This window comes from Narcine bancroftii, chromosome 5 (assembly GCF_036971445.1).
Source record: "Narcine bancroftii isolate sNarBan1 chromosome 5, sNarBan1.hap1, whole genome shotgun sequence".
Taxonomy (NCBI): Eukaryota; Metazoa; Chordata; class Chondrichthyes; order Torpediniformes; family Narcinidae; genus Narcine; species Narcine bancroftii.
Window position 1 is genome coordinate 243,759,218 of NC_091473.1, and position 10,689 is coordinate 243,769,906.

Sequence of the window (10,689 nt, forward strand, 5' to 3'; positions counted from 1 at the left end):
CTTACTAACAAAAGAAGAAGAATTATCATGTAACTTATAGGTAATTTTTTCCATAACAATACATACTTTCAATTCATTATGCCAGCGTAATATATTAATCTCAGTATCATCTTTCCAAGTACCAGCAACACATTTATGCGCTACTGATAATACCAAACGTTACAAAAGCAATTTGAATTTTATCCAATCCCATTCCCCTTGATGAATACAAGTTATCCAACAAAAAAAATAGTTGGATCTAATGGTAATATAAAATTATAATTTTTTCCAAAACTACTTTAATTCCTTGCCAAAATGATTGAACTTTAACTCAAGTCCAAACGGCATGTGAAAAAAGTTCCAATACATGAGCCACATCTAAAACAAGAATCCGAATTACTAAACCCATATTTTTTTTAGCTTTTCCAGGGTCAAATATAATCGATGTAAAAAAATTATAATTAACCATTCCATATCTTACATTAGTCAATTGAATTACATTATCCTGACATGTAGTCAACCAATCATCTTCAGGAAAAGTAAATACTAAATCACTCTCCCATTTATGTTTAGATTTCTCCCTATCCGGCTTATCCATACTACCTTGTAACAAATTATACATAACTGAAATATAACCCTTTTTCGGTATAGAGGAAATCAAAGATTCAAATCTCGACAAAGTAGGTAAAGTTATCTCTACCATAATTATCTTTTATCAAAGCTCTAATTTGATAATACACAAAGAATTTACAGATATATCAAATCTTTCTCTCAATTGATTAAAAGAAAGAAATTGCCCCTCTTCAAAACAATCCTGTATTGTCTTTATACCTTTAGAGTCCAAACTCTTTAAATGATTATTAAACATTGAAAAAGGAATAAACTGATTATTATACAATGGAGTTAGAATTGATAGTTTATCTTTCTCCTTATTTATCTCATAAACTTTGCAGCTGTGCCTCATGTTTTCCAACTGCATCATTGAAAAATGTGACTTATCTTTACATGCAACCTCCACATAAGTTTTAAAAGGAAGTTTGATAATTATTCGAGCAATGGTAGTTGGTGAGTCAACATGAGATCCCATCCGCGCATGCTCAGCCATTCCTTTACAGTCCGGAAGGGAGAAGCCACTGAACTTAAAGGAGCTAAATTAAATAAACACGAACCTGTGACTGAACTTGTTTATTGCAGCAAAAACCTCTTTGTCCCTAAACAAGAGAAGAGAGGGGAGGGAGAGGTGGGCACGTTGACTCACCAACTTTCATTGCTCGAATAATAATCATCAAACTTGTAAGTGCTTGTTTAACTCTTCATTCCCTTCACAATGTACGTTGGTTTGCCAACATGAGTGTTCGTAGCTCAATGGCTTATCCACTTCGGGTGTTCCGACAGACCATAATCAGTTCAATGGGTCCCCTTTCCGTGGTCTTGTTCAATTCGCTTTGTGTTGGATGGAAGCCATGAATCTCAGTCCCTTTGAGCTTAAAGGTTTATTGTAGAACCTATTAAAGGTTCTCTCATTGCTCCATCCCACCTGGAGAAGGATATCCCATATAGGGACCTCGGTCCTATTGGCTGCCGAGGTTGCTGCCGCTCTAGTTGAATGGGAACCAAACTGAGAAATATCCACTCCAGCCACTCTCATGCCCTCCCGCAGCCATCTGCCCAACATCTGGGGAATAGCCCACCGATGAGGTTTCTTGTAGCATATAAAGAGGTATTTCTCATTTAGTCTAATATGTTTCGTAGATATGACATATCTTTTTAAACAATCCAACACACAATCTTTCATCTTCCCCGTATGCACACAATGAAAATTCTATCCCAAATCTCCCTTGCCTGTTATGTTTCAAAATATCTATAACTTAAATGCTTACACAGTCCTCCCAACAGATATAGTCCATATGAATGTGAGACAAAGTTTGTACCCTCTGGGCTGGTGTCAAGGCCACCAGCATTACCAGCATATATACAGGCTACATAAATCCAAACTGGAAGTTGGTGACAGTAGCCTTAAATAGTCCAAAACAACCTTTACATCCCAAATATCCTTTTATTGGGGTACTGGAGGAAGCAAGTGGAACACTCCTTTCGTAAATCTTTTGATCATGGGGTGGTTCATGCTCAGAGTTCTGGAGTGTCAAGAAAGCAGCCAGTGCACTCTTCGCTGTATTCACCACGCTGTAGTTGGCCCCCTGCACATAGAACATATTGGTTAGAAAACTCAGTACGCCTCTGATAGAGACTGACTTCATTCAGTCCGATTTGTGCACAGCACTTTTTCGATTTTCCCCACGTCCATCTGCCCCCAGTAGAGACCTTTAGATTTGTGGCTCCACAACTGGCGTCTGACCAGATCTCCATGTCCACCTTTCTGAGCTCGATCCTCGCCTAAGCCTGCGAGATATGGTCGATCCACCATACCAGATTGGATCTGGCCTCACTAGTTAACCTCATAGGCCTATCAAAGTGTTTCCTGGCTGCCTTAAGAGCAGATATTTTGTCCCTTTCCAGGAACCTATAAAGTAGGCCATGTTCTACTGCTGAGAAAGTCGCCACCAGTTTCCTAATCAACCAAACTACCTTTCTTATGGAGGGATGACACTCTGTCATGAGCCCTCTGCAGGCAGTCCTGATCTCTGCCACTTAATCCTCTGGCAGGGTAAGTCTCATGTCTTCTGTATCAATAATGAAGCTGAGGAATTTTAACCTCTTGGTAGGCACCAACACTAATTTCTCGGGATGCATAAGAAACCCCACATGGCTTAATAATCTCAAGGTGGCTGCTACTGCCCTTTTTGTTTCCTCGAATGATCTGCCCATGATAAGAGTATCATCTGGGTAATCCATTACCATGTGCCCCTCTTTCCTGAGCTTGGCAAACACCAGCTTCAGTAACTTGGCAAATGTCCTGGTCGCCGAGCTCAGCCCATTCAGCAAAGCCTTATACTGCCATAGCTCTCCCTTCCAGGAAAATTTTAAGAACTTCCTGTGCTGTGGGCAGATTGCGACCAAATAATATGCATCTTGCAAATCTATCGAGGCTATGTAATAGCCCTTACATAACATAGGCAACACAGAATCTATATTATCCATTTTAAGATGACTGTACAAGACATATTTGTTAAGATCCGATAGATCCAGTATCACCCTAGTGCCGCCACTTCTTTTGGGTCGTGTGAAGAGTTTGATACAAACTCATGTTTTTCATGGTTACAACGTTCAATAGCGTTTTTCCTTTTAACGCCATGATCTCGGCATGTACAGCCTCCGTCAGTTGCGGTCTGCACATATATGTATCTAGACCCTTCCTCCTTATCGGAGGGGATTTCAGTGGGTCATATTCGATTATGTACCCTTTTACTGTCTGCCGAATAGAAGCATCAGTGGTAATATTGCACCATCGGTCATGGAATAGCATTAATCGACCGCCAACTTTTAAAGCCTTGTAATTATCAAGAGTACTCAGTGTAAATGACCCGCCTAGTCTTCAGGCTGGTGCATTCTGTCCCCACCTCCGTGAGGCACTTTGAGCGGGAACATTCTGCTGCCACTGTCTCCATGGAGGATGTTGCTCTAAAAAAGACCTGCTGGCTGCAGCCGCTTGGAGCGGGAAACTGCCTTGGATAAGCCACTTAAATTCCCCCCACATACCTGCGATAGGGGTGAAACATAAAAAGTTCTCTTGCCTGTGCTCTCGAACCTCTGACCATTGCCAGCTGTTGCCTTCTGCTACTCATTCAAATCTTTCACCTGTTTGCTGAGATCGTCACCAAATAGAAATTTTGTTATAGGGTCAGATGGTCTGCACAAATGAGCATATCTTACATTTAGGTCGGGCTTGATCAGCTCCTTCCTGAAGGCATTCAGTTCATAGTTTGCATGGGATAACAGCCCTAGAGCATCTTGTTGGGTTTTCGATAAATCATGTGAGAGCGTTTGTACCTTTAACGAGTGACCCCTGTAGACTTGGCAATTTCATGTCTTTTACCCTTGTGAGGACCTTCAAATGGTCCCATATTGCGGGGTTTACCTTAGGGCAGTTAACAGGGCAGGGGTACTTCTGGATGGATTCTTCTAGTACCATCTCCTGAAAAGCATTTGACACAATATATGTTATAGACCCGCTCTATCATCCTCTAGTGGCTGGCCGATACCCTTCAGCACTGCAAACTTTGCGGCAATAGTCGGTATATTCTCCTCCTGACTGGCCTGAGCAGTGTATGGGAATTTGGGTGACTTGGCCTCCATTACCAGCCCTTCATCATCTTCCCATGTATAATCATTAATGTCCTCCCCCTGCTTTGATGGCGTAAGAAACCTGTTCACCATGACTGTCACCAGTTCCTCCAATTTGTCCAGTCGACTTACAATTTTGTCACTGATCGAGGCCTCTGCTCTCTGGCAGGCCTTACTCTCAGGCCCTGATCAAGCAGGTGCCCGTCATGCAGAAACCATGCCCTTCTTCGGGCTTTTTCTGGTTATTCTCGCCCGTTGAGTGGGCGGCTTTGCTATTTCATTAAGTTTGGCTCAGGTCCTACCTGCTCTTGTGTGGGGTACTAGATATACTGAGGCATAACGGTATCACTGCTTGCTTTTTGAGGCCCCGGCTTCCACGAAACCAGGTCAGTACAGCCAGACTTGGACCCCACCTTCAGCGAAGGTAGATCTCTGTCGCATGAACTCACCCTCAGCGGAGGTAGATCGGCGTCGCTGCTATTGTTTGCAAACCCCAACTTCAACAAAGGTAGGCCACTGCCGCCTGATCCCACCCTTAATGTAGGTAGATCGGCCTTGCTGCTCCTCAGCTGGGACACTGCACCCTGGCAGGCCCGCTGGATTTTTGGCGCTAATGAAGCACAACGGGGGCTCTTTGAGGAGACCCTCCTCGGGCTCTTGGCGCTCTGCCTCTGCCCCAGGCCCTCATCAGGACCCAGGAACCTCCCGCCAGTTGTCCTGGACCTTTTCCGATACACCTCCGGAGGGCTACATCGGGGGGCCACCCCTCATCGGGACCTGGGAACCTCCCACCGGCAGTCCTGCTCCCCTCCTTCTCCGGAGGGCTCATACGGGAGTTTGATTCCAATTTTGAGGATCGCATTCCTGCGATCTCCCTCAGGGCTCTGCTCCTGCAGGCCCACTAATTTAGTGCTTTTTTGGGATCGCTCTGCTGTGATTCCCCACTGATTCCGCACTTTTTCTCCCGTGCCAAAAATGCGTGCTGCTCCTCGCAAGTCAGCAAATGTAATGGCTGTACATGCGTGGATGGGATCTCATGTTGGCGAACCAACGTACATTGCGAATAATAATATTTCATTTAGTTTCTCAGTAAACTTGGCTGAAATGCACTTTAAATGAGCAAATCTATTTGGTACAAGCACTGGAATTTTTTTTTTTGTTGTTTAAATGCTTCTGTTAAGAGGGTCCCCATGGCTTTCAAGTTTTCAAACTGGTCATAGTTCATTGGAATTCAATGATACTCCAAATCTGAGTTATCTTGTTGTCCTACTAGTTTGAAGAAAATTGCACTTAATCGTAATAAAGGGAATTAAAAAACTATGCTACTGTGGCGGCCCCTCGCAGCCCCTACAGATGCCTCCGCAAAATGAAGGACATATGTTATAATCCAGCAGGCCAATTGGCCACAACTAAAGGAGCCTAACTGGCCTAGCAGGGAAAGCGGATCACAAATGCACCAATCAGCACTGAGAGGGCTTTGACCACACCCCTCATCATGAGAATAAAAGCAGGGCTGTGAGCCCATTAAAGCTCAGTGTTAGCTACACTCAAGTGGGGTTTGTGTTCTTTCTGAGTTAACCTGGCTCCACAGAGCCATAGCTTGTAGCAGCGAGCTACACTACTTTAATAAGTGTTTATTGATTAGGCACAAGTTGTTCCCTTTTGATTATATTAAAAAAAAACTTCACTTTGTGTTATTCATCCTGAAATTTGTAGTGTTAAGTCAAAGACTGAATTAACATAAATTGGGTAAGCGATGTTACTTCTAAGTTCCAGATGTTAAATAGGCAATCTTGAATAGATTTGAAAGATCTTACGAAGCTGTTTGAAGAAGTTGATTGAATCCTGATGTCCTGGTTAATATTTTCCCTATGCCAATACCAAAACAACCTGGTTCAGTGTTATTTTCTCTTTGCTGTTCCATATTACAGCAGTGAATTTACTTTGGAAGTCGAGGCTTTAAATGACACCAAAAATATATATTCTTTATGGCTTTATTTTCCAGTGGCTGTTTTGAAATTGTCATCTCTTTCAACAGAAGTTTGTCAGTACTGTACTTACAATCACCAGCAAGATGGAGGGTACTGCTGAGAGTTCTGTCAAGAGGCTCTGAGCAACAACTTGCTCAGCTTGCCGTTCTTTCATTTTTTTCTTGCTATGGCCGCCGTGCTCCACCATTGGACTAACACTGAGAGTTAGTGCAACACCATTACAGTCCCTGCAACTGGTGCTCGAATCTGGCGCTGTCCGTAAGGAGTTTGTGTGTGGGTTTCCTCCGGGTGCTCCGGTTTCCTCCCACCGTTCAAAATGTATTGGGGTTTGGAGGTTAATTGGGTGGCAGGGACTCGCAAGCTGAAAGGGCCTGTAACAGTGCTGTATAATCTAAATTTTAAAATGTGTTACTACTTGCTTATCATGGGAGTCATCGCAACCACTATCCTCTCAGGAAATGATTCCAATCATGCCCAAGGAAGGCAAAAAAAAGAAATCTTCCAAATAGCTGTTCTAAATTTTTTGCTTTTTATCGTAAACCTCTAGTTTTGGGCATTTCAGCTATGAGAACAGTTTCCTACTCTTCTTTCTTTGGCTTGGCTTCGCGGACGAAGATTTATGGAGGGGGTAAAACTACTTGATCAACAAAGCATTTTACAGAACACCAACAGGCCCTTCGGCCTGACTTGTCTCTGCTGCCAAATTGGCTATCCAAGATCGTCCCATTTCCTGCGTTTTGTCCTTATCTGTCTCAACCTTTCCTGTCTATGACCAAATGCCTTTTAAATGGTACCATTGCACCTGCCTTAACCACTTTCTCTGGCTGCTTGTTCCATACACCTACCACCCTCTGTTTGGAAATGTACATTATGTACATCTGACCCTTTTTGAGGGTTGCCACCCTCCTTCCCCTCCATCTCAAATCAATGCTTTTTATTTTTAATACATTGTGAAAGAGCCCATGACTATATTATCTATGCCCATGTTCACCTTATAAACCCCTATAAGGTCTGACCCCCCACCCCCCCCCAGCCTCCAGTGCTCTACCAACAAATATTTCACCCTATCCATTGCCTTCTTAAATCTGGAGAATTCTTACTTGGCAACAGTAATTCATCCATCTTCTCATGGATAATTTGGGGGTGGGCATTAAATACGGTACTTGGCAGACCACCTCCATCCTCTAATGAATGCCTGGTGTGTTGCCAAGCTCCTTTTGAGCCACACATCAGCAAGGATTCATTCCTTCGAGGCAGAAGTAACGACTTGTAAAATGTACAATGCAACACTTGGTTCTTGCCTTCAAATTGCTGCCTGGGGCTTTCCGTGACATTGTGCAAAGAAGTTTATTTGCAGCCTGACAGAAGGCAATGTGTAAGCTCAGAAATGGGAACAGCAAAGAAATGAGAAAATAAAACTTTTTTAAAAAAAAACAAGAAATCCCAGGATTTTATACCCACTCTTGAATATATTTTTAACAATCTAACATTTTTTTTCGATTGTATTTATCCCAATGTAATTGGGCTGCATATGAAATTGCTGGAACTGGGTCAGTACAAATTTTCATTTCAAGAGAAAGAAGTGAAGTGCATTTTAATGGTCAAAAATAATCTCTGAAATGATAAACATTGGATTAAATATGACCCAATTTTCTGCAGTCTTTCCTCTCTTCATTTGCTGTATTTTATTGTTGATCAGCGGTCTCTCTTGCTCTTAGTTCGAGTTTGTGGCTTTCTTCTGATCTTTATCTAACAACCTACTTTATCTCCAATAATGTTTACATTTTGAGCTGAAAATAAAAGTTACTGATGCAAAACAAGTTTACATCTAGTAAGCACAGTTTGTCAATATCTTTGCATTTCAGATCAGATCCATCATCTCACTTTGTCTATATTACTGTCAATTAAACTCTCGTCCATCATATTGAAATGTTTTATAATGTTACCAAAGTAGGCAGTTGAAACTTAGGAGTTACAGCACTTACCTAATTTGTGTTAATTCACCCTTTGCCCAAACCCTACAAGTAACTCGAAGAAACTGCAGATGCTGGAATCCTGAACAAAAATAAAAACAGAACACTGGAAGGCATTCAAGTTTATTTGTCATCCGATTGTACAAGAGTAACGCGACAAAACTCTGTTTTCCAGTCCTCGGTGAAACACACTTACAGATGTGACACACATGCCCAGCATTTCTAAAAGAACTCAGGGTGCATAACAAGCAGCATTTGTGGGGGGCTAAAGGTGCAAGTCCATTTTTGTGCCAAGACTTCATGAGAGAAAGAGGAAGAATTGTCACAAGGGGGCTGGGGACAAAGGATGTTGGATGATAGGTGGAAACAGATAGTGAGGAGATAATGGACATGTGAAACCATGTGGGGAGAGGGGATGGAAAAGGTTGAAAAAGCGAGAATGAAATGGCGGGACTGTTAGTGCAGTGCTATTACAATGCCAGCCATTGGGCTTGAATCCTGCAGTGTCTGCAAGGAGTTTGTACGCTCTCCCTGTGTCTGCGTGGGTTTCCACTAGGTGCTCCAGCTTCCTCCCACCATTCAAACCGTATTGGGCGTTGTGCGTTGCAAGTCAATTGGGTGTAATTGGGCGGCAAGGGCTTTTTCAATTTAAAAAATTTAAAAAGAAACTAGTCAGATAGGTGAATGTGCGTGGGAGGAAGCCACAATTGGCAAACTTGGTGCTCAAGTGTATAGTCTGTCCAAGTGGAAAATGAGGTGATTTGCATTTGACCTCTCCACAGGAATATAAAATGTCAAGAACAGTCTTTTGTTGTGTAAGCATTAATGACATCGCTATAAAGAGGAGGAAGGCTTTGCTGAAAACTATGGGCAGTTGAGGCTTAATTGAAAAATAGAACCACATAAAGAATAACTTCCAGAATGAGATCGGAGAAGTAAATGTCTCGCTTAAAGGTTGGGTCAGATTCATGAGGCTTTGGCGCCAGAGCAGGGTGCTAAGAGTGTGTGGACATGCAAGCAAGATGCTAAAAGTGCGTGGAGAAGCACGTAAGGGTCCTTGTTCATCCCCCGCAGCAGCAGCATGACGTCTCGGCTGCACAGGGATGCACAGAGTGTCAGACATCCAGAACTGCTGGAAGACCATCAACTCGGTAAAAGACGAGCTTTGATCCGCCTGAAACCAGCTGGTATTTCAGCCCACAGAGATGTTGGGGCAGGAAGGCTGCCGACAATCACATTCCAGACTGCAGGAGAGTGTGCTGAGGGGCGCACTGAGGCTTGGCGCAGCCAACACGGGGGCACGGGGGCGTTGTGGGGAAGTACCACAGTCTCAAGCCCTTCCATCAGCAGGCATCGAAGGGCAGACACTGGGAGGGAAACCCCTCAAACAACAGAAGTCGGGGGGGGGTGGTTTGCCACAGTGATGGCAATCCTGCTAAATAGAAATGAATGTAAGAATGTACAGTAATGGAAAAATATGGATATAAAACATGGTGCAAAGAGACTTTCAACATCTCTCTGTACATTATTTATTGTGAATAAAGTCTATTTTTGGATTTTTTTAAAAACGTGTAAGGGAAGAGAGAGCTTTCCATTGGAGTTGCAACATTTGAACTAATGTGCAGGTGAATTGCTTCACCAGTGTTGAGGTAGGCTTTATGTTGATTAGAGAGTGGGAGGGTTCAAATGACAAGTGATTTAATTAATTAAAAGGAAATGAGAGGACAGTGGCATAAAATAATGGAGGATGAATGAAAATTAAAGCTAGAAGACGAGATGAAATACAACTCTGTGTGCAATAAAAATGAGAACCAGTGAAAATAACAGTTGCAAAAAGCTGAAGACTCTTTATCTAAATGCCCAGAGCTTTTGTAAAAAGATGGATGATTTGACAGCATGAATAGAATTAACTGAATCTAGTTTACATGTTATTACAGAGACATGATTGCAGGCTGACTAGGGCTGGGAACTGAATATACAAGGCCAATGTTGGGGCAGTGATGCCCTCCATAATGTTTGGGAGAAACACACTTTTTTCCTTTATTTGCCATGTGCGCCACAATTTAAAATTTGTAATTCACATATAATTGAAGTGAAGATTCCAGATTTTATTCAAGATTATTCGTATACATTTTGGTTTGACCATGTAGAAATGACAGCACTTTTTGTACATAGTCCCCTCATTTCAGGCCAATAAAATGTTTGGGACATTTGGTTTCACAGGTGTTTGTGAGCACTCAGGTATGTTTAAATGCTTCACTGGTGCAGGTATAAGAGAGCTTGGCTTGCTTCTCAGCTTTTAATCACCTTTGAAGTCCTTAGTTGCCATTTTTCAACATGAGAACCAGAATTGTGTCAATAAAACTCAAATAAGCCTGATATGCAATGATATCAAATGAGGCTGATATGCAAGAATAAAACAGTAAAAGACATCGGCCAAACCTTACGATTCCAAAATCAACAGTTTGGAACATCATTCAGAAGAAAGAGCGTACAGATGAGCT